The sequence below is a fragment of the Schistocerca gregaria genome, chromosome 5, assembly GCF_023897955.1.
Source record: "Schistocerca gregaria isolate iqSchGreg1 chromosome 5, iqSchGreg1.2, whole genome shotgun sequence".
NCBI lineage: Eukaryota > Metazoa > Arthropoda > Insecta > Orthoptera > Acrididae > Schistocerca > Schistocerca gregaria.
The window spans coordinates 313463189-313484711 of NC_064924.1; the positions used below are offsets into that span (position 1 = coordinate 313463189).

The window sequence follows — 21523 nt, forward strand, 5'->3', positions numbered from 1 at the left end:
ACATGCTTTCATCAGAGAACACTAAGAACTGCTATCTGCCAAGAACATCCATTCCAGAAGCTATCAAACAAACAAACTTTAGACAGGTCGTATCACAGACAGTAGAGGAAACCGACATGGGAGAAAGAAATTATAAACAAGCCACAAAATTTCTTGTAAGCATGGATCCGTTACCGAGCCGTTTGTCATTATTTGCTTACGAGCCGCCATTAACATCTGGACGAAATTTTGTACTTTACGATCCAGTCACATTAATGTGATCACCGCCTATGATCGACGTCAACGAGCAGGTGGCAGTCATAGGAGCGGGGGGGGGGGGGGGGGGGGGGTAAATAAAGCTTGTCGGGCAGACACGCAAATCCGTGAACTCGTTATCGTAATGGGATGGGGAAACAGCGATTTTTCTGACGCCGAAAAGGTCTGACTATTAGCTGTCGTGCTAGGCGTGGAATCATTTCCGAAACTGCTGAGTCTGTGAACGGTTCGCGCACCAAGTGGCTGAAATAAGCCGTGCACGGCACAATGGTACCATCCAAAACCGGCGCAAAGGCAACTGTGGTGCAACACAGTCCATAAATGACGGGGGTGAACGGCGGCTGCGAACCTGTGTATTGGCGAGTCGACGTGCAACTGTTGAGCAATTGACCGCCCAGATGAACCCATGGGCTTCCAACAGTGGCTCCTCAACGATCGTTCTGCGAACATTGTTGCGTATGGGCATCTACAGGAGGCGCCTGATTTATAAACCCATGCAGACTGCTGCTCACCAGCGACGAAGGCTGGAATTTGCACGCCTGTGCCGCAACTCGATGTCCACTGAGTGGCGACAGGTAGCCTTTCCAGATATGTCAGGCTTTGTTTTCCATTGGACACATGGTCGGTGACGTGTTCGGCATGAAACATTTGAGAACAAACACCCCTCAAAAATCCTCGGAGCGTTATAGTCGCGGGAATGTTTTCGTGGCATCCCCTGGGTGATTATTTCATGTTTCTGCTACCAGTCACTTTTTATTTTATGCTTAATCTAACATAATTCAACGCGTTTCGATCATGTTGTGTTTATCTAAGCGTTTATTCATACATAGAGAAATGTTACTTAAAAATAAACAGTGACAAAATATAATGTGCAATAGTGTAATGTCAATCAACAGCTCCGTCATTACACCAGTGATGCAAATGAAGCAGCAAGGTGATGAAATTGTAAGTGATCAACTGCCTTATGAAAGACTTTCACACTATTTTCGTAACACATAACTGATGCAAATCTATCTGCATCCGATACAGGCTGCGATATACATAGTCAAAAACAAAGAAGAAAACCAGCAGAAGACACCACTGATTTCTATTTCTATATATACACTGCCCCCTCCTTCCCCCCAAATGCCACACGAGCAGCTACAGTAGCAAACAATGGACAAAATCAAAATGTCCACGGGTGTACTGCCGGTCTATAGTGTCCAACGGGCACGTTGGACATTTTGGATATTTTGATTATCAAATACGCCGGGAGAAACTCAAGAATCACAATGGACAAAGTGTTCTAGATTAATCTAGTTTAAGACACTTTATTTTTAAGTAACATTTCTGTATGTATGTATGTATAAACGCTTGAAGATGAGCAGACATGTTCGAAACGCATTGCATTATGTTATTTTGAGCATAAAATGAAAAGTGACTAGTAGCAGAAACTTGAAATAAATAATTATCCCACTCAGTCACGGTTCACAAACATAGCCATTATGGCTGAAAATAATCCCCTGGACAATCTCGTCATTCTGGGACGCACGATGCATCACCACAAGTATGCATTTATCGTTGTGGACTATGCCCACCCCTACATGCAGTTTTGTCTTTCCACGGCAAAGTGGATCCGCAGCTCATGATCTAGTGGATGGCGTTGCTGCCTCTCGATCACGGGGTCCAGGGTTCGATTCCCGGCCGGGTTGGGGATTTCCCCTGCCCGGGGACTGGGTGTTTGTGGTATCATCATCATCATCATCATCATCATCATCATGGCATCAACCATCAGGACAATGGAACGTGGGACACAGCTTCCAGTGTACCTGCGTGGTTCGAAGAAAACAAGGGTAAGTTAACCGTACTGCCCTAATTTCCAAACTCCCAGGATCTGGAGAATCTGTGGGGTCACCTGGACCGGGCTGTTCGCACCATGAATTCTCAATCGAGAAACTAAGCGGAGCTTGGCTCAACAACCCTGCCGGTACCTTCCAGAAACCCTGACTCTTTCTGCACATGTCGCAGAGGTCTACGCTACGAAAGTTGGTTATTGAGGATTCTGACAGGCGGTCACATTGAGATTAGACGAAGTGTTTGTACAAATGTGTTCGAAATGTAAACATTTACATCATTTCTCCATCGAACTGTGTTCATATTTCAGCTATCAGCTACCTTGACCTTAGAATCACTGATACTTCAGCTACTTACATGTTAAAACTTTGCCGTACACGTGTACCTGTTACAGGAGGTGTCTCCCAAGCGCCACTCTCGCAATGTAAGCGATACTGCTCTTGTCACTGTAGGTAGTTACGCCCTCTTTGAAGCATCCAAACATTTCCAGAGCTACTTTTTTCCGATGACAGCTGTCGTCTCACGAAGTTCAGGAAATGCCGCTGTAAACCTACGGTTGAAGCGAGACTCTGGTCGTTGCTCAGCAACAGGAGCCTGCATCGACAATGGGAGCGCTCCTGCCCGTCCCTGCGGAGGCGTCGGTGAGCTGGCGGGCGGCTGGCTGCTTACGCAACGAGGCGGCGGTCAGCCTGCTCCCGCCGTCGCCCCCGCCGCCCCCAAACACAGTCGCACTAGCAGCGGCAGCGGCACAGCTTTCACTCACCGCCCACACTGTCTTTTCTTAGTCATACATCATTACGGTAGCGCTCCACTTTGAACAGAAGCTCGTTGTCTTATAGCGGCGTGGGTCAGATGCAGATAAACTTCTACCGGAGAAAATTGGAAAATTATTCTTCCAACATTCATAGGTCATAAATTCACTTGCTGGGTAGTGGTTGTCCACGACAGTAGATCACGAACGATGTTTCAAAGGCGACAGTGTCCTCAATACACGGACGGAGGTGGAAAGTGTTACCCAGCGAGGCACTAGTCAGACATTTATCTAACTTTGTGCACATGTTCATCACACAATGCGTATTAAATTATACTCCCCACATAATGATTCCGGGAGTTGGAAAGGTTTAAAGTCGCTGATCCCCGTGACCTTTCACTGGGTCGTCCACAGTTACGCAAAGCAAAGTTTATTTTTCCATTTTAGTATGGGATATACGCTGAGATGACGGAAGGCTTGAGATACCTCCTAATATCGTATCGTACCCCCATTTGTTGGGCGTGGGATGGACTCAAGCCGTTCGAAGTACCTATAGCCTACTACATTTGCAGAAGTGTTGGCGGTGCAGGATTATGCTCACGAACTGACTTCCCGATGAGAATCAACTCGGGTGATCAAATCATACGCTCCAACTGTACACGGTTAATCGTGAACAAATTTAGCCCGGTGAAATGACATCGTCCGTCAGGAACATGAAGTCCATGAATAGCTGCGAAAGGTCTCCAAGTAGCGGAATGCAACCACTTCTTGTCAGTGATCTGTTCATTTGGACCAGAGGGCCCAGTCCATTCCATTTAAAAACAGGATACGCCATTACATCTACATCCATACTCCGCAAGCCAGCTGAAGGTGTATGGCGGAGGGTACCCTGAGTACCTCTATCGGTTCTCCCTTTTATTTCAGTCTCGTATTGTTCGTAGAAAGAAGGAATGTCTGTATGCTTCTGTGTGGGCTCTAATCTCTCTGATTTTATCCTCATGGTCCCTTCGCGAGATATACGTAGGAGGGGGCAATATACTGCTTGACTTCGGTGAAGGTATCATCTCGAAACTGTAACAAAAGCCCGTACCGAGCTACTGAGCGTCTCTTCTGCAGAGTCTTCCACTGGAGTTTATCTATCATATCTGTAATGCTTTCGCAACTACTAAATGATCCTGTAAAGAAGCGCGCTGCTCTCCTTTGGATCTTCTCTTTCTCTTCTATCATTCCTATCTGGTACGGATCCCACACTGTTGAGCAGTATTCAAGCAGTGGGCGAACAAGCTTACTGTAACCTACTTCCCTGGTTTTCGGATTGCATTTCCTTAGGATTCTTCCAATGGATCTCAGTCTGGCATCTGCTTTACCGACAATCAACTTTACGGGGCAGCCATCACCTTACATGCCCGCCCCCGGTAGCTGAGTGGTCAGCGCGACAGAATGTCATCCTAAGAGCTCGGGTTCGATACCCGGCTGGGTCAGAGATTTTCTCCGCTCAGGGACATCATCACTTCATCCCCATCAACGCGCGAATCGCCGAAGTGGTGTCAAATCGAAATACTTGCACCCGGTGAACGCTCTGCCCGACGGGAGGTCCTAGTCACACGACATTTACATTTTATCACCTTACATGGTGCCTTGTTGACAGCTAGGGTCCATTGCTTCTTGGGACCTGCGCCACACTAACCGTACCAACAGCTCTTCCCAACTGTAACCGTGACTCATCTAACCAGGTTACGGTTACCAGCCGTCTAGGGTCAACAGATATGGTCACAATCCCATTAACGTCGCTGTCGGGATGTCGTGCTGTAAGCAAAGGCACACTTTCACCACCTGCTTGTACAGCCCATTAACGCCAAATTTCGACGCCCTGTCCTATCGGATACGTTCGTCGTAAGTCCCACATTGATTTCTGCGGTTATTTCACGCGGCACTACTTGTCTGTTAGCACTGATAACTCTACGCAAACGCCGCTACTCTCGATCGTCAATTGAAGGCCATTGGCCACTGCATTGTACGTGATGAGAGGTAATACCTGTAACGTGTTATTTTCGAAAACACTTGACACTGGGTCTCGGAAATACTGAATTCCCTAACGATTTTAAAAATGGAATGTCCCATGCATCTAGCTCCAACTATCATTTCGCGTTCAGAGTCTGGTTACTCCCGGCGTGCAGCCATAATCATGTTGGAAAAATTTTCACGTGAATAAACTGAGTACAAATGATAGCTCAGTCAATGCACTGCCCTTTCACGTCTTGTGTTCGCGATACTATTGCGACCTGTATATGTGCATATCACTATCCTACGACTTGTCACAACAGTGTATATAGTTTACGGATTGAAATCATATTGTCAAAAGTTTCGCATCATTCGGCGATATCGACTAGATTCTATACGCCTTGATGTATTCTTCTGCATATGGTTTTCATATCCACTGTTATGTAGCCGCGGTTGCGCAGTGACACCGTCTTAACGTAAATAGGGTCCGCTAAGGATGAATCTCAATACGATGACTGTGGTTCTCGGTGCATATGACACCAACCGTATTGCTAAATGTCCATGACTGTACAAGGTGGGCAGCCAACAGCTGTAGCACTGTCAGTCAGGTATGTGCATCCACTATGGCAAGGTCGTACCGCACAGGAAAAATCGCAGAAGCATCATGACATCGGTTTTTAATAGTCCTGTGGCGAAAGACGGCGTAAAAAGTGAAATGACATCGGTTTCTAATAGTGAAACTGGCCAAGACGTGTTGAACATACTATCTACTGTCTTCGGCCACAAGTTGAAGTCCAGAAAACATGTCCCACAACAGATCTGAGTGTTTCAGGGATCACGTTGAGAATGCGTTGCACATTGCGTGCAATGTCCGTACCATTGTTATAAGAGCTTTGTCAGCAGCGTGCATCCCTACACAGAAGCAGTCATGTTGGGGGCCTGGGGCGTAATTTGAGGTACAACCGCGTGCCGCGCTTCTGCTGTTCTTATTGTGACGCTTACAGCCCCATCTACTGGTCAAATTTTCACTAATTTTTTGTTTCATGGTGTTTCACCCTGTGACAATATGCTGCTCAAAGTTGACGTTATTCTGAGCAGTGGTTCTGTTTCTACGGCGTTTCGAAACAAGCTTAAATTATGGACATGCGTAGGTAGAACACGAGCGTTTCACTAACAAACAAGATGCATAATATTCAAATGACGAACGAGATATGCCTTATAAGTCAACCTCCCTATCACACCCTCAGATTTAGTTATAAGTTGGCACATTGGATAGGCCTAGAAAAACTGACCACAGATCAATCAAGGAAAGAGGAAGAAGTTGTGTGGAACTATGAAAAAAATAAGCAAAACATACAAACTGAGTAGTCCATGAGCAAGATAGGTAACATCAAGGATAGTGTGAGCTGAGGAGCGCCGTAGTCCCGTGGTTAGCGTGAGCAGCTGCAGAACGATAGGTCCTTGGTTCAAGTCTTCCCTGGAGTGACCAAAGTTTATTTTCGCAAAGTTATGACCCGTCCGTTCGTTCATTGACGTCTCTGTTCACTGTAATAAGTTTAGTGTCTGTTTTGCGACCGCACCGCAAAACAGTGCGATTAGTAGACGAAAGGACGTGCCTCTCCAATCGGAAACGAAAAAATTTGATCGCAAGGTCATAGGTCAACCGATTCCTCCTCAGGAAAACACTTCTGATATATTCTATACGACACTGGTGACGGCATGTGCGTCACATGACAGGAATATGTTGTCGACCCACCTAACTTGTACACTTGGCGAATGGGTAAAAAGATTCTTCTAACTTGCCCGATTTAGGTTTTCTTGTGGATGTGATAATCACTCCCAAAAAAGTGATGAAAACATAAGAGTTTGTCACATAAACTGCAACAAATGAATGCAACAATTTCACAGTCACAGAGTTTTCCCTGTGCCCTGTCGAAACATGTTTTGTTTCGATCTTTGTTTAGGTGTAGCGTCCCCATACTACTACGACGCAGTTACCTCGCATCGGACGGGCGGACAGATAATAATTGTCTGAAAATAAAAAAAAAAATAGACTTTTCACTTGAGAGAAGACTTGAACCAAGGATCTCTCGTTCCATAGCTGCTCACGCTAACCACAGGACTACGGCGCTCCTGAACTTAGGCTATCCTTGATGTTGCCTATCTTGCGCGTGGACTACTCAGTTTGTATATTTTGATTATTTTTTTCATAGTTCCACACAACTTCTTCCTGTTTTCTCGATTGATCTGTGTTCAGTTTTTGAAGGCCTATCCACTTTGCCAACTTATAACTAAATCTGAGGGGGGTGAGATGGGGAGGTTCCCTTGCTGGAAAAACGTTGCACAATCCTTTCCTGTGTTAGGCATGTAGTGCTGCCGGCTTTGTATGGTTGCACTGAGACTCTAATCATTTGGTTATTCAAACGTGTCAGTGCGACGTTTGTCAGCTGGCCACTTCTATAGTGATGCAGTTCTAGTTATCAGCGGTGCTGTTGCCTTCATCGAGGCAGTAAATGTGTAGGCATCAGGGCTGCGTTGACAAGCTGGTCAGGACAGTCCTCTGGCAACAGTGAGCGGAACACGGCCAGAAATCGCAGCACAGCGCGGGACGGGACGCTGGCCAGTGCGGTCCTGGCCGGCGGGCAGGCCACGCCGGTCGACGTGGAGTCCGCAGCCTCTCGAGCATGACGCATAAACAACAAGCGGCGACGAGAGCAGAGCTGCAATTCGCCTTCCATTGCGTCTAGTTCCGCGACCCCTGCGGCCTAGTTACCGTCCGCGCAGACCGCAGCGCTCGGGCCTGGGCCGCGATGCCATTAATCGTGATTACTGCCTCTGCGAGAGCGCCGTAACGGCGTGCTTCATGAGTGGCGTACACAAGGTCTCGGAGATTGGTATTCTCGATCTCGTGCGGCTACTGGAGATTGCGAGTCGGTTAGAGCCTGCGACGTTCATCATGCGCTATCTGACGGTCATCTGGGGTTCGTATCTGCGTTTTATGATTGCTGAGGCTTTTCTCTGTCGCTTTTTTATTTCCCGCTTAAGCCTAAAGTCTATGTAACTACTGGTTTGAACCATTTCCCAGTAACCAGGTTACGTTAACAGGGCATGTTATCAGAACAGCTTCAACTTCTTTACACTGAAATTAAAACGGTCCTACTGTACAAGGTTGGATTTTACAACATAGTTCTTTAATAGTTCTGCTCCTACTGCGGTAGCGTGCCCTTTGTTCCCTGTGAATGAGAACGAATTTCCTAAGTCTGTTACAAACGCAACAAAGTTTTGTATGTTGATACTGTCTTCGAACACTGGCTGAAGCACTGAGCCAGAGGTGTTCGTAAGGATTAGTGGCAACGAAAACAGTTCCATTGAGCGGCTGGGTATTGACCCCGCCAGAGCAACATTTCTATTACTATATATTCCAGTAACATCAACTGTTGTGTATAGCTGTATGACTACTTCATGAAATTAATGTAAGATCGATTCAGAGACTATATTTCTAATATGGTATTAGACTTGTCACAAACTAGTGTTTTAAACACAATGTCATGGACTGTGCGGCTGGTCCCGGAGGAGGTTCGAGTCCTCCCTCGGGCATGTGTGTGTGTGTGTGTGTGTGTGTGTGTGTGTGTGTGTGTGTGTGTGTGTGTGTGTGTGTGTGTGTGTCCGTAGGATAATTTAGTGTGTAAGCTTAGGGACTGATGACCTATGACCTTATCAGTTAAGTCCCATAAGATTTCACACACATTTGAACATTTCAGCACAATGTTCCTGGTATTTTTGCTGCTTAATCTATGTGGCTCGTCTGGTACCCTAAGATAAAGTATACAGTTTTGTAGACCCTCGTCGGCAGTTTCGTAAAGGCCTCGTCGCTACTGCTGTGGAGGCCGAGTTGCCACTGCTGTTACGGTAGGGCGAATTTGTGCATTCTTGAAACGCCTTCTGATGCAGTACGCTCGCTGCCACTATTATATAGCTGTGCCCCAGGGTTAGGTAACAGGACAGCAGAAAGAATATTCTATAAGACTCCAACAAATTAGTAACAAAGTCACACAAATGGCTTCAAAAGGTTTACATATCTTTGTGACTTGTTGAATAATGTAGTCTGCGATACTGCTTGCAATAAATCACAAGAAAGGCCCTCACTGGCTAAGGGCAAGTAATCATACGTTAACTTCACAGTACATAACAAATGCAATTTACAGCTGTCTGTTCACTTCTAAGATTTCACTAAACTACGTTTCCTGACCAAGGCATCCGTGGACGATGATCTGTAACCAAGTAGGCGAGAGCTGCTCTTCTATCTCCCGAGTAGGCTTCTATTGGTTGTCGTCCAGTCATTGGCCGATTGTACTTGGCCGGCAATCGGTCGAGGCGAAGTCGATATCTTCATCCTGAACGCCGCCCGTGACGTTAGTGAAACTCGCGCAAGTGGCGAGCATATATGGCACTGGCACCAGCTCGCATCTTTGCGCCGTTGGTGGTTTTACCCTTGCTGTGTCTTGTTTCGGCCACACAGAATACGATCTTCAAATTAATTTTGCATAAATTGAACACAGAATACGTGATGTAATTGTATTTAAGTATTGATACTGTTGCTATAAATCTTTTTACCGCTTTCATTTCCGACTCTTGACAAAGGAGAAAGTTTAGGGTTTCGACATACACATACGATCAGTAGTCACTATGCGGTGTTCATGTATTAACAGAAATTAATGAATTACTTGGATGTTGCATGTGGACATCACACCGTAGCACTCACAGGGAATGTGCACTTGCAACTTACCGCCAACTTTGGAACTTCCGTAAAGGACGAATCATTGGTATAAGGGACATTGGAGCACCATACCGACATACCGCACGGACTGTTAGTTTTAGTGGAATGACGTGCATTAGTTGTTCCAAGACTACACGACAAGACGACGATAGGACTCTTCGATTGGGTTTGGCAGATTGGCAAATGACAAAAGTTGGAATCCGGACAGACATTGCAGTTGCGAACAGATTACTGAAAGTTGGGATGAGATCTCGGTTTTCCATGCGCCGTTTATCGCTCGCATCATACTTAAAAAAAAAGATTCGTATAAAAATAAAATTATCACCCCCAAAAAATGGATCATTAAAAGCAGTAAGCTACAAAAGTAATCATGCATGATAAACCGCTAGGAAACCATAGTCACATCGTGTCTAAATGTAACAGACAGAATAATCCAGCATGTAATAGACAAAGCTCCGTGTTAGGTGTAGTGCGTGATGCCAGCGCAAGGATGGTATTGATAGGATTCATGCTTCGTACGAATAAAAGAATATACTAGTCTATTAGTAGCCTGTGAATAAACTAATGGAACAGAAACAAGTAATGTAGCTTTTCAGATCCGTCAACATTTACCTATGTGTGCGACGTGCCATCAAAACAGCAGTCTGCAACACTGCTTAGCATCACGATGCAACAGACAGACGGGGTACAAGGGTTAAAAAAGCCAGTCAGGAACCCCAAAAATAGTTGACACGCAAGAAATATTTTCTAAGATCTACATCTCGTTGACACCTGCATGTAACCGCAAAACCACGACGTACATGTAGCTGAACTAAAGTACATAAAGCATACCCATTACATCTGAGAACAAGCAAGCGTCCTATTATGATTCATAATAAAAGAACACACATGTAGCCACCTGCTTTCCACAGCAAGAAAAGTAATGGAAGCAAAGTTTAATAAGAATCAAGAGTCGTTTTTTAAAATATTTCTATTTGAAAACGACACTTTAAAATAATGCAAAATCGAAATTCTGTAAAAAATACCAGTAAGCTATAGGTTAAAAGGGTAATATACAATATGTACAAGAATCAATAAGGAACAGTAAGAATCGAACCCCAAGAACGAAGTCCTCAGATTAAACAGGGTGTAAGACAGGGGCAAGGTCTTTTGTTCCTTTTGTATAACCTGTACATAAAAGATATGGTGACAATAAAAGAAATATACAGGGTGATGCAGCTGCCCCTACCGACGTCGTTTTATGCAACTCACAATGTTTTACTTGGTCTTCTAGAACCACGTGAGCGATATTCATATTCTTTGACAGAATCTTTTTCTAAGAAATTCAGTGTAGTTAAATTCTGTACTGAGATATAATGCCTGGTTGCTTCTGACTAGTGTGAGAGTTTACTAAGCTGAACGCCTATCTCCATTACCTCTGATAATGTTTGTTACAGAAAGAGATGGTACTTTAAACCCCTCTCAATCCAACTCGAAGCCCAGAGTCTTAGCCACTTACCCAATACTTTCAGTAAAAGGCAGATGCTCGGGACAGAACTGCCAACTTATGCTGAACGATAAACGTAGCGAGTACTAAGTCATGGGTGAAATAATTTCATGTCACTATCTTTGATCTATTCATAATTTAAAAATATAGTCCAGAGCTTGGGTTCTATTCCCTTTGATCTGTGACGGCAATATGCAATAAAGCGCCAACGAAACCGGTATAGGCAAGCATGCGTATTCGAATACAGAGATATGTAAACAGCCAGAATATGGCGCTCCGGTCGGTAACTCCTGTATATGACAACAAGTGTCTGGCGCCGTTGTTAGATTGGTTTTTTTAAGGGAGTTTGAACGTCATATTACAGTCGGCGCACGAGCGATGGGACATAGCTCCTCCGAGGCGGCAATGAAGTGAGAATTTTGCCGTCCGGCCATTTCACGAGTGTAGAGTGGATATCAGGAATTCGCTAAAACATCAAACCTCCGACATCACCGCAGCCGCAGAAAGATCCTGCAAGAACGGGACCAACGACGACTGAAGAGAATCGTTCAACGTGACAGAAGTGTAGCCCACCAGCAAATTGCTGTAGATTTCAATGCTACGCCATCAGCGAGTGTCAGCGTGCGAGCCACTCAACGAAACATCATCAATATGGTCTTTCGGAGCCCTTGATGACTGCACGACACAAAGCTTTACGCCTCGCCTGGGCCCATCAACACCGGACATTGGATTGTTGACGACTGGAAACATGTTGCCAGATCGGACGAGACTCCTTTCAAATTGTATCGAGCGGATGGACGAATACGGGTATGGAGACCGCCTCATGAATCTATTTTATCCTGTATGTCAGCAGGGAACTGTCAAGATGGTGGTGGCTCTGTAAGGGTGAGGGGCGTGTGCAGTTACAGTGATATGTATGGATACGACTGTGACAGGTGACACGTACATAAGCATCCTCTCTGATCACCTGAATCCATTCATGTCCATCGTGAATTCCGACGGACTCGGGCAATCCCAGCAGGACAATGCAGCACTCCACATGTACAGAACTGGTGAAGAGTGGCCCCAGGAACATTCTTCTGAGTTTAAACACCTCCGCTGGGCACCGAACTCCGCAGACAATGTTATTGAGCTTAACTGGCATGTTAAGGAGAGATCTCCATCCCCTTGTACTCTTACGGATTTATGGACAGTCCTGCAGGATTCAAGGGGTCGGTTCCCTCCAATACTACTTCAGGCATTAGTCCGGTAGATGCCACTTAGTGTTGCGGCACTTCTCCGGGCTCGTGGGGCACTTACACAATATCAAGCAGTTGTAGCAGTTTCTTTGGCTCTTCAATGTAGATATAAACGATTCTAAAAAAATAGGTGGTAGTATTAGTCAAATCTGGAATAAAAGTTCCTCTAATCACATGTCCAGAAGCCAATCCCTTTTGAGTTGTGTGTCCTTTGATTCCCACCTGTCTATTTCGTAGAAGCAAACCCCACTGGCAATACTGCATGTTGTTACCATGCATTCTGACGAATCCTTCACCTCCTTTTTCGCAGTGTTTCCAACACGCTTGGCTGCATTGGACGCTCACTTCTGTAACTTCTGCACATTGATGAGCTGGCCATGCAGCAGTGATGTCCCTATAACCAGAAACAACGTATTCAAGTCCAGTGTACAGGGCGGCCATCCTGCTGAACATCCTCTACCAATCAATTGCCCATGAGACAATGGGGGCGACGTGCTGTTGGAGAATCCGTACAAAATGAGTTTGCGTCTCATCGTGCATTAAGTAGTATCGTGTTTCTGGAAGTGTAGCATTCTCCAGTAGCGATGGTACTTCGTCGTGCTGTTTGATGAAGTGTATAGCTATATTAATGTTACGATAATTCCTGCTCCCAAACTGGTACTGCAGCGGTCCTGATTCCACGACTGGCCGAGGATTTGCATCTGCCCACCCTTGCATATTGTGGTAATATGTCTTGTGAGTCCTACGCCTTTAAATACATTACTAGTCACAAGAATTACAGGGCATATCTCAAAAGGTATTGGTTTCTGAACGTATAATTATAGGAACCGTATTCCGTTTTGTCCAATACTGTAGGAATATGTGACATCCTGTTCTGAACACCACGTATGCAAAAGATGAAACCTCAACAGGGCTTTGCTTGTAAATGAAGCGAAGTTGTAAACTGTTGTTGAGAAACTAATTTTCCACACATGAATTTATACCTAAGAAGGGTCGTCGTGCTCCATGGATGTGGACTAAATTTGTTGAAGAAAAAGAGCAACCTGTTATACCAGCAGCATTTTTCTATACTTTTTTTGACGACTGTAAATTAGAATGAAACATATAGTAGCTCCGAAATGACCATTAAAATTTTGAATAGTGCAGGAATGTAAGACGCGAGTCAGCTAAACAGCGTGAGAGCGGCCGACTTACAGCTACATATTTCCTGATAAGAGTTCATGGACGAATAAATTAACATCAGCGTGGAATTTTAAATGGTATCAAAGACTTTTTTGAACTCTGGTAACGTTACAGACATTTAACGAGGTACGACGCCTGTGTAAAGCGTTTCTTTTCCTGTCCAACACCGGGGGATAAATTTCTATCTTTATGTCAAGATAAATGTGCACTAAAGTGTAACAACAAATTACACGGGGAACTAAATGTCCCCCCGTGACAGGTCTGGAATCTTGAAAGTGCTAAGAACTCGACGACGACATAAGGCTGTGCGGAAAACGAGCCGTCACGCGCCGCTGACAGCTCAGATAAGCGACCGGCCGCGCCAGCCGTCAGCGCGGAAGTGACTGCTGCAGATATCGCACGGACGGCCGCACTGGCTCGTCTTCGATGACGCGATCATCGACACAGAGGCGACGGAACGAAGCGATTACGCAGTCGCATCTCAGTCATCATCAGGCATGTGTGCTATCGCCGGCTGTGTGATTTTTTTTATCTTCTCTCGCCTGTGACACGTACGGACTAGAAGCCACACTACTGAAATGAGAAAATTTGCAAAATATGCCTAAAACAAGTACTGCATTAGCACAGCGCATGTGAATAACTCTAGCATACACTAAATGTGCAGTTATTTATCTTTTTCACACTCCCCATTTTATTCGCGGGTTGTGGATTTATCGTTAGTTACTATTAATTTCAACTGCAGTTCCGCAATTGAATTTAGGGTTGGGTTGTTTGGGGAAGGAGACCAGACAGCGAGATCATCGGTCTCATCGGATTAGGGAAGGATGGGGAAGAAAGTCGGCCGTGCCCTTTCAGAGGAACCATCCCAGTATTTGCCTGGAGTGATTTAGCGAAATCACGGAAAACCTAAATCAGGATGACCGGACGCGGGATTGAACGGTCGTTCTACCGAATGCGAGTCCACTGTCTAACCACTACGCCACCTCGCTCGGTTTTGAATTTAGGACCATCACTTTCTGTATCCGTCAGATACTGTGGAACCAAAGATTCTCGGTCACGAAGGGAGACAGCATCATAATTTACAGGATGCTGACTACAAACTTAATAAACAAATGAGTCAATAGAACGCGGAAACAGTTGTCAGAGATGAGATGATACGAATGAATAATACATTACAGAGGAAAGTTGTCAACTACTGTTAAGAACTCTTGTACAGAATAGGAGTGTGGCGCGAGAAAACCTTTCAACTTACTACATTTGGAGAACTGGAACTTATCAATCAATTTCTTCAGTTCTGCTGGAAGTTTATTGAAAATAAAAGCTGATGAATAGTGTGCATCTTTCTGTCTAGGGTTCGCTGAACGAATGTTTCAGTTTCTTCTGAATGAGTCATCTTGTCAACAGCAAATTCCATGATAGAGTATGTAAAGAGATGGAAGAGCTAGAGCTCAGAAACCTGAAAAACGGCAAAGTTCGGGAAATGACGCTCAACATTCGCTTTGGAGGTCTGAGAATATTATAGGTACGTGCACACAATTGCTCCAAAATATGGTACCATAGGAGAAAAGCAATGAACGCAAGCAATTTAAATAGACTTACGCGTTTCAGTGTCACAGACAGTTGAGATTATTCTTAGAGTCGAAACAGCACCACTCAGTTTCTGCATAATATCTTGAGCGTCATGTTTCCAGGAAAGTTTTTCATACAATTTCAGTCCTAAGAATTTAAAATGACAGAATTCACTGACTAACCACTTTCGCTTTTACAAGTGTCCGTGTTAGACACTACATACATAGCGCTTTGCAGCAGCTAATTGTTAGTACGTTCTCTGAAAGCCACGTACAGTTGTTACAGGCTACTCTGTTATCTAGATCATTTACACTGTACTCCACGTCTTACACGATAACCAAGAGAAAATTTGAGTCACCTATCACGTTTAGTGGCAGATCACCGATACAATAAAATAAATAACAGGTGAAGAACAAGGCCCTGTGGCACCTTCCACTTTACATGTCCCCATGTGGATTCAGATCACCTCCAATTTGCTGACACTGGAGAACAAACTGCTTCCGACTTCCAGAAAATGGAACTGACTGTTGTTGAGCTTTTTCCTTACTACTATTGGGAGAATATAGCACGAACCCCTACACATTGCTGCTAGAGGGAACGCGCAGATAGGATAAGATTTATTACAAAGCTCTGAGGGACCTTTAAACAGTTACTCTTTCAGCGCTCCATACCTGAATGGGACAGGACAGTGCCTTAGTAATTGTACAATGGACGTAGACTTAGCAACTAGCTTGTTGGAATTACGCACTCTGGAGGGCTACGAAAGGAAGTAAAGAAAGTTAATGTTGGTGGACCACTAGGTAATATACGGTAAGGTAGGGTGGAATTGTCGATCGTAATCGCAGAGGAACCATTTCAGCATTCACCGCAAGTGTCATGACAAACCAGACGGACCGAAACCTAGATGACTACCGTTTTCAGATGCTAATTTAATGTCTTAGTTTCTATGTCACTTCATAGGTGAAATTCTATTGTGACACACTGGTCTTTTTTAGTGAGCAATGGCACAAAAGTTCTGCACCTTAATACATTGAAAAAAGGAATTACGAAATGTCCCGCACCATTTATTTTTATAGTGATGTTTAACAAGTGATAGAATAAACACCAAAATACTCGTTGGATATTTCTCTGTAATGAAATACAACTTTTTGAATTTAACTTGCAATTTATTTATAAAGCGGGTTAAGTACGGAACGATAGTTTGCTAAGGATTCTTTCCAAAATTGTAAATGGCTGAACCAATCAAAGACGGGTTAACACGTAGTCGTAATGACATGCATTAAGTATCGAGCAAATGTTGCCAAAGATGAATATAGACGACGAGCCACGTTATTGGTCAGTATCGCCGCAACTTAATTCGCGTTCACAGTTGTATTCGATAGTACGAAACATGTTCTCGCCTTTCAATTTAACCAGACATTGGGCTACGCTATACATCAGTCCGCCACAGCAATCTAAATCTCTGGGTACGGTGTGGGGGAGAATGAAAACAATGTCCTACTCGAATCTCATTAAGAGTCTTTGTATTACTTGTAGGTTAGAAAGATGATTAGTAACAGGTAAAAAAGAAAATTAGTTCCCACTGTGATCGTCTTACATTGTTCTGTATGCATAACTACGTAAGGAAGTTAAGACAGGTGTCTCTAAGCCCGACTGCTGCAGTTACTTAGTCTGCATTAAGCTATTACCATTTTGTTGTTTGTTTTTAAATGGAAGTTTTCATACATTCTAAAATTTCAGGACAATTCTATTCAGTCAGGTGCCATTATTCTCCGACTTTGACCAGCCACAGCGCTCCACGGCGGCAATGCATGTTACCGACGTAATTCGCCACACTTGCAAGTCGACCCATGCTTCCGCGTAGATAAGTGTGCCAGTATTCGCCTAGCGCTCCACAAGGAGGAACATAGGTATCACATAAAATGGATTACCTTGCCTTTAATACAACAGCGACGAACGAGGAAGCCAGTCCTTTTCAAGGGCAACTCGCTTACGCAACAATTTATGCAGCCATTACATCACACACTGCCCGTTTCAACATTTATTTATAATCACACAGTTGCTGAATGCTATACAGCTTTTTCTGTTACGCTTCCGGATAATTATTATACTATAGAGAACACTTTACTTGCCCTGAGCGGCTTCAATGACAAGACATCTTCACGTAACGGCTTGAAAGAGTGTTTTTCGTAACGAAATCGAGTTGTCCAAAGCTTCAAACAATCTTCTCAAATTCTTCATTACGAACCTTTAATAATTATCGATTGCTCTACACTAGTTTAGTCGATTTTAAATCAGCCATGTCGTATGAACCTATCTCAGTGAACACGGAAACAGTGACTCCTGACGACTGTACAATATGCACGTTCAGTTGAGAGAAGTGTGACTTGACACAAAGATTTTTCTGTTTCAGCTCTAGACTGTGTTTCGATGCCATCGATGTCTTCCTAACACACCAGTGCTGAAACATGTCAAGGTTCAGCTAGTTGTGTTATCCTATCTACGTTTCGTGATCACTTTCCTATTCATCTCTCAGCTTTACATATTAGGAAGTATCTGGCTATCTGCACAAAATATTGAGAACTCATACTAGCTAACAATAAGTGTCATAGGTTATTTCTTTTCGTTACGAGGCCTTAGTAAACTAAAGAGAGATTGCTTTAAAACAGTGAAACCCGGAAAGCGAGTATTACATTTATGACACACACCCCAACAATAATCTCTTTACATAACACGTTTCTCTAAATAGCCAACACCTTTCTTTTCTTAAATCTAAAGCTTGCAGAATATACAACTATTCTAAGAGCTCAAGAGGCAGATCGTAAACTCTGAGTCGTCGGTTCAAAATACGTAGCATCCAGGATTACCGTAAATAAACAAATTGACGTACCTATGACAGTAATAGCTTGAGCACCCAGATAATTTGCTGTTTCTCTATAAGGAGTCGGAATGGGAGACAGTTTTACTAACTCCTCGTTCATTTTAAAGCATTCACAGTAAGCGTATTACAGGATGCATACGAAATGCAGAGAATGTTTAGGCCGGAAGAGGTCCTGTACGCACATGCCAGGAAATGTTTCAACCTCTTGCATTGAGATAACGGCAGAAAATGGCACATTAACTGCTAACTCAAATTTTTACAACGCCACCGACTCATCACGAATATTTATGTCTTCTTTTCTGTATGTGTACGAACTCTTAGGATAACGATCTTCGCAACCATTCAAAGACTCCTAGATATTGTTTAAAGCTTTCTTAGGTTTTCATGACGCGTTGATAATTTAAATTCTGTAACACTCGGTGAATGGTAAAAATACGTTCTCTCAAGATATAATGGCTTGGGTGATAAATGGTGTACATCCGTGTGTTCTGCAGAGTAGTCGTTTCCATTTTGTGGACACTATTGCAGCGAACAACCCAGCCGCCTTCTTCAGCTGCTGCATAAAATGAAAACAACTCATCAGAACGGCCGGAAGCAAACCATAGACGTAGTAAAAACATTGTTGTTGAACACCTAACTCCTTTCGATGCCACGTAGACACAGTGACAGATAGCACAAATTGTTTCTCCTAGTATAACGTTTATTAATGTTACTATTGCTTTCAAAGTGTGATCACGAACTTCACTGCACTAAAAATGGAAGAAAATATCGGCAAACTGTCTTCTATAAAGATACTCATACAAATGGTTCCTTCAGTCACTAAGCGTTTTTGGAAACCTTTTGATGTGATAAACCTGCCTCTATTTTCGCCCTATCGTATGACCGACAACAAATTTGGATCAACAGTAAAATGCGTTTTTGTTGAAATATTTGGCTGGGTTATCAATTTTACCACTGCGTTAGCACCTCCACAAAAGAGATGAAGATAGTAATACACATGGACCGCGCTGGAGTATTATGATAATGGGTCTCGTGCTGGGATGCATTTTATTTGAATTCTCCACAGTGTTGGCTCTTTTACTAAGAGGCGCCTTGCATGAAGATCACACCACTTAACTGCCTGTAAGCATCATCATCCTCTCCGCTGTTCAGGGAATGAAACGGCAGAAGTCAGGAAACTCGCGGTCTACTTAGATCGACGACGCCCAGCCTAAATACACAGCGTCGCCAGTTGCTAAGCACCTACTCTGCCCGTGTCTTATCTACCGCCAACAGATGCAAAGTGTGGGTAAACAGAGGCTTGTTTCAGTTACGTAATCAGCGGTGAGACGGAGGCACCTTGCTCTCCATAGTCGAGAAAAAACAATGCAGGCTGTCAATGTCTAAGGTGTTCTACAACGTTGAGCCTCGCGGTATAATCAAAAAGTATCTATTGTTAAACTAGGATGAGCTGACAAATGGAAGAAAAGTCTACAGCATAGGAAAAGCAATGATAGCACTAGCTGCCGTCCATGATGCAGCCAGTGGAAAAAAGGTTAAATGAAATTTATCGAATTCATTTACGCTGAGTAGACCAAGAAAAGGCGGATTTTACATCGAATTTCCTTGCGGTAAAACAGTCTTATAAAGAACTCTTGTGCAACTGAAACACAAAAACCTGAAACACTTCTTAAATGTTCAGCATGTAGCCAATTTAAAAATTACGTTGCGACTTGTATGTAAAATGACTATCCACATAATTACGATGTATCGAACATGTGATCCATGGAATATGAAACTAAATTTGTCCTTTAAATTTGCAAACTCCACACGTCACGCAAGGCTCTGAGACAAAGATTGATGCATTCAAACTCTCGTCGCCATGAGCTATTCTAAACCCTTAAAACTTTTCGGTATTCTTTTCTGAATCTATTGCGGCCCAGAATAATACATGACTAGTGCTGGACCACGCGTACAGGTAAATAATTTCCACAGGCTCTTGGGATATGACGCAGGTGATTTCCCAGAATTTTACTCTCAACGCCTGAAGGACAGACGAGATGAAACTTAGTAACATTGTGCGAATAGCACGTAATTCGTGGATAGTAGGACAGCATTTTAAAGCTTCTGCGAACGTTGCTGTCAGCGGAACCGCGTACAATGACGTCACCCGCGTATTTCTCATTTCTCCTTCAAAAAAACAAAGTCTTGCGTCTCACACAAGTCCAGAAATAATACATAATTTCTCGCACTGCAACTACACCCACAAACGAAACAGTATCATTATCTCCCCTGTCGTCAAACAAATAACACCAGTGAAAATTATCTTTTTGCATCTTAACTTTTTAACTAAAAAAATTCTGTTTTACCTTTTAAATATAGCAGCAGTCAACTAACATATGGAAGAAAGAAGTAGACCTATTAAAGAAAGGAAACTCCTGTACTTCATTAAGTGGTGCAAGGGTTATCGATGACAGTGCAATGAACCTAAATAACCACCGAATGACTGCTATACCGTTAAATGAGTTTCACCTCCTACTATTTGTAATAAACGTTTTGTGTAATTGCAAGTACTATTGCTACTTCCTTTCAGTAACCTTGCTCCTACACTCCACCCACCAGTATAATCGAAACTTGGAGGAACAATTCTGACACACTCTTTGATTGAACATTCGTGGTCTGAATGACGAATAAGTGTATTGAGATTGTCTATCACGTACAAAAAATGAAACTTACATCTCTCGAATTAGAGGCCAATGTCTTCAGCACAGAGTTCATGGATGCACTGAATATAACGGAGGAAGCTTGCTACTTTGGCCACTGTTTCCCCAAGGTGTTTTTAGAATTTTCTCAAGGGGAATGCGAAGGATTGTCTTTCACGATGAAACGTTACCTAATACCTACAGTGGCATCTCTTCGAAAAGTCAAATTTCACAGGGGTAGGTTGACACTGACAGTAGCATGTTCTGTGAGAACAGTCTCGCAATTTTATTTTAATGGGAACATCAACGCCGCAAAGTTCTTAACTATTTGGCGTTCGCATCCGGCTACTTGTGGACATAAAAAGGAAATGCTAGATCAGCTTGCGTGTGCTGGAGAGGGCGAACGCGCATTTTTTTCGTAGCTCGTGAAGTTACTTACCTGTAGGTAGGCAGTTTGTCGGCTCTTGTGTTGACAGCAGTGGAAGAAAAAGTAGCGGAGAGGTAGATCTTCTCAGGCGAATGCAGCCCGCGTCATTCCTGCATATCCGCACAGATGTAGCCGCCTCGAGGAAGAACGCGCAACACAAACACAAGAGCCGCTGGCGAGAGGCACACGGGTATAGCGCACTGTGCGAGCGCCGCTTGCCGACTGGTGGCTGCAGCGCCGCTGGAAGCCTGCAGGTGGCAGGCGCCAGGGGAGGGGGGAAGTCTGAGGCCGGGATTGGTCGGAGCTGGAGGTGGGGTTCATCCGACGGGAAGGCCGCGATCAGGGCACGGATGGCCAAGATCGCTCTCGCACGAGATGTGGATTCATTCCTGATCCACGGAGAACGCGGTCTCAAATCAGGAAGTGGAATTAGTTTGTCCAG

The 21523-nt window shown here is 44.0% G+C and overlaps 1 protein-coding gene across 1 annotated transcript in view; it reads right to left on the reverse strand.

The window, feature by feature from the left end:
* Positions 1 to 21291, reverse strand: part of LOC126272753 (uncharacterized) — a 451358-nt gene extending 430067 nt beyond the window's left edge. The window contains exon 1 of the mRNA XM_049975856.1: positions 21094 to 21291. The gene's annotated coding sequence lies outside the window, so the exon portion shown is untranslated. The remainder of the gene's footprint in view (positions 1 to 21093) is intronic.
* Between the last annotated feature and the right edge of the window lie 232 nt (positions 21292 to 21523).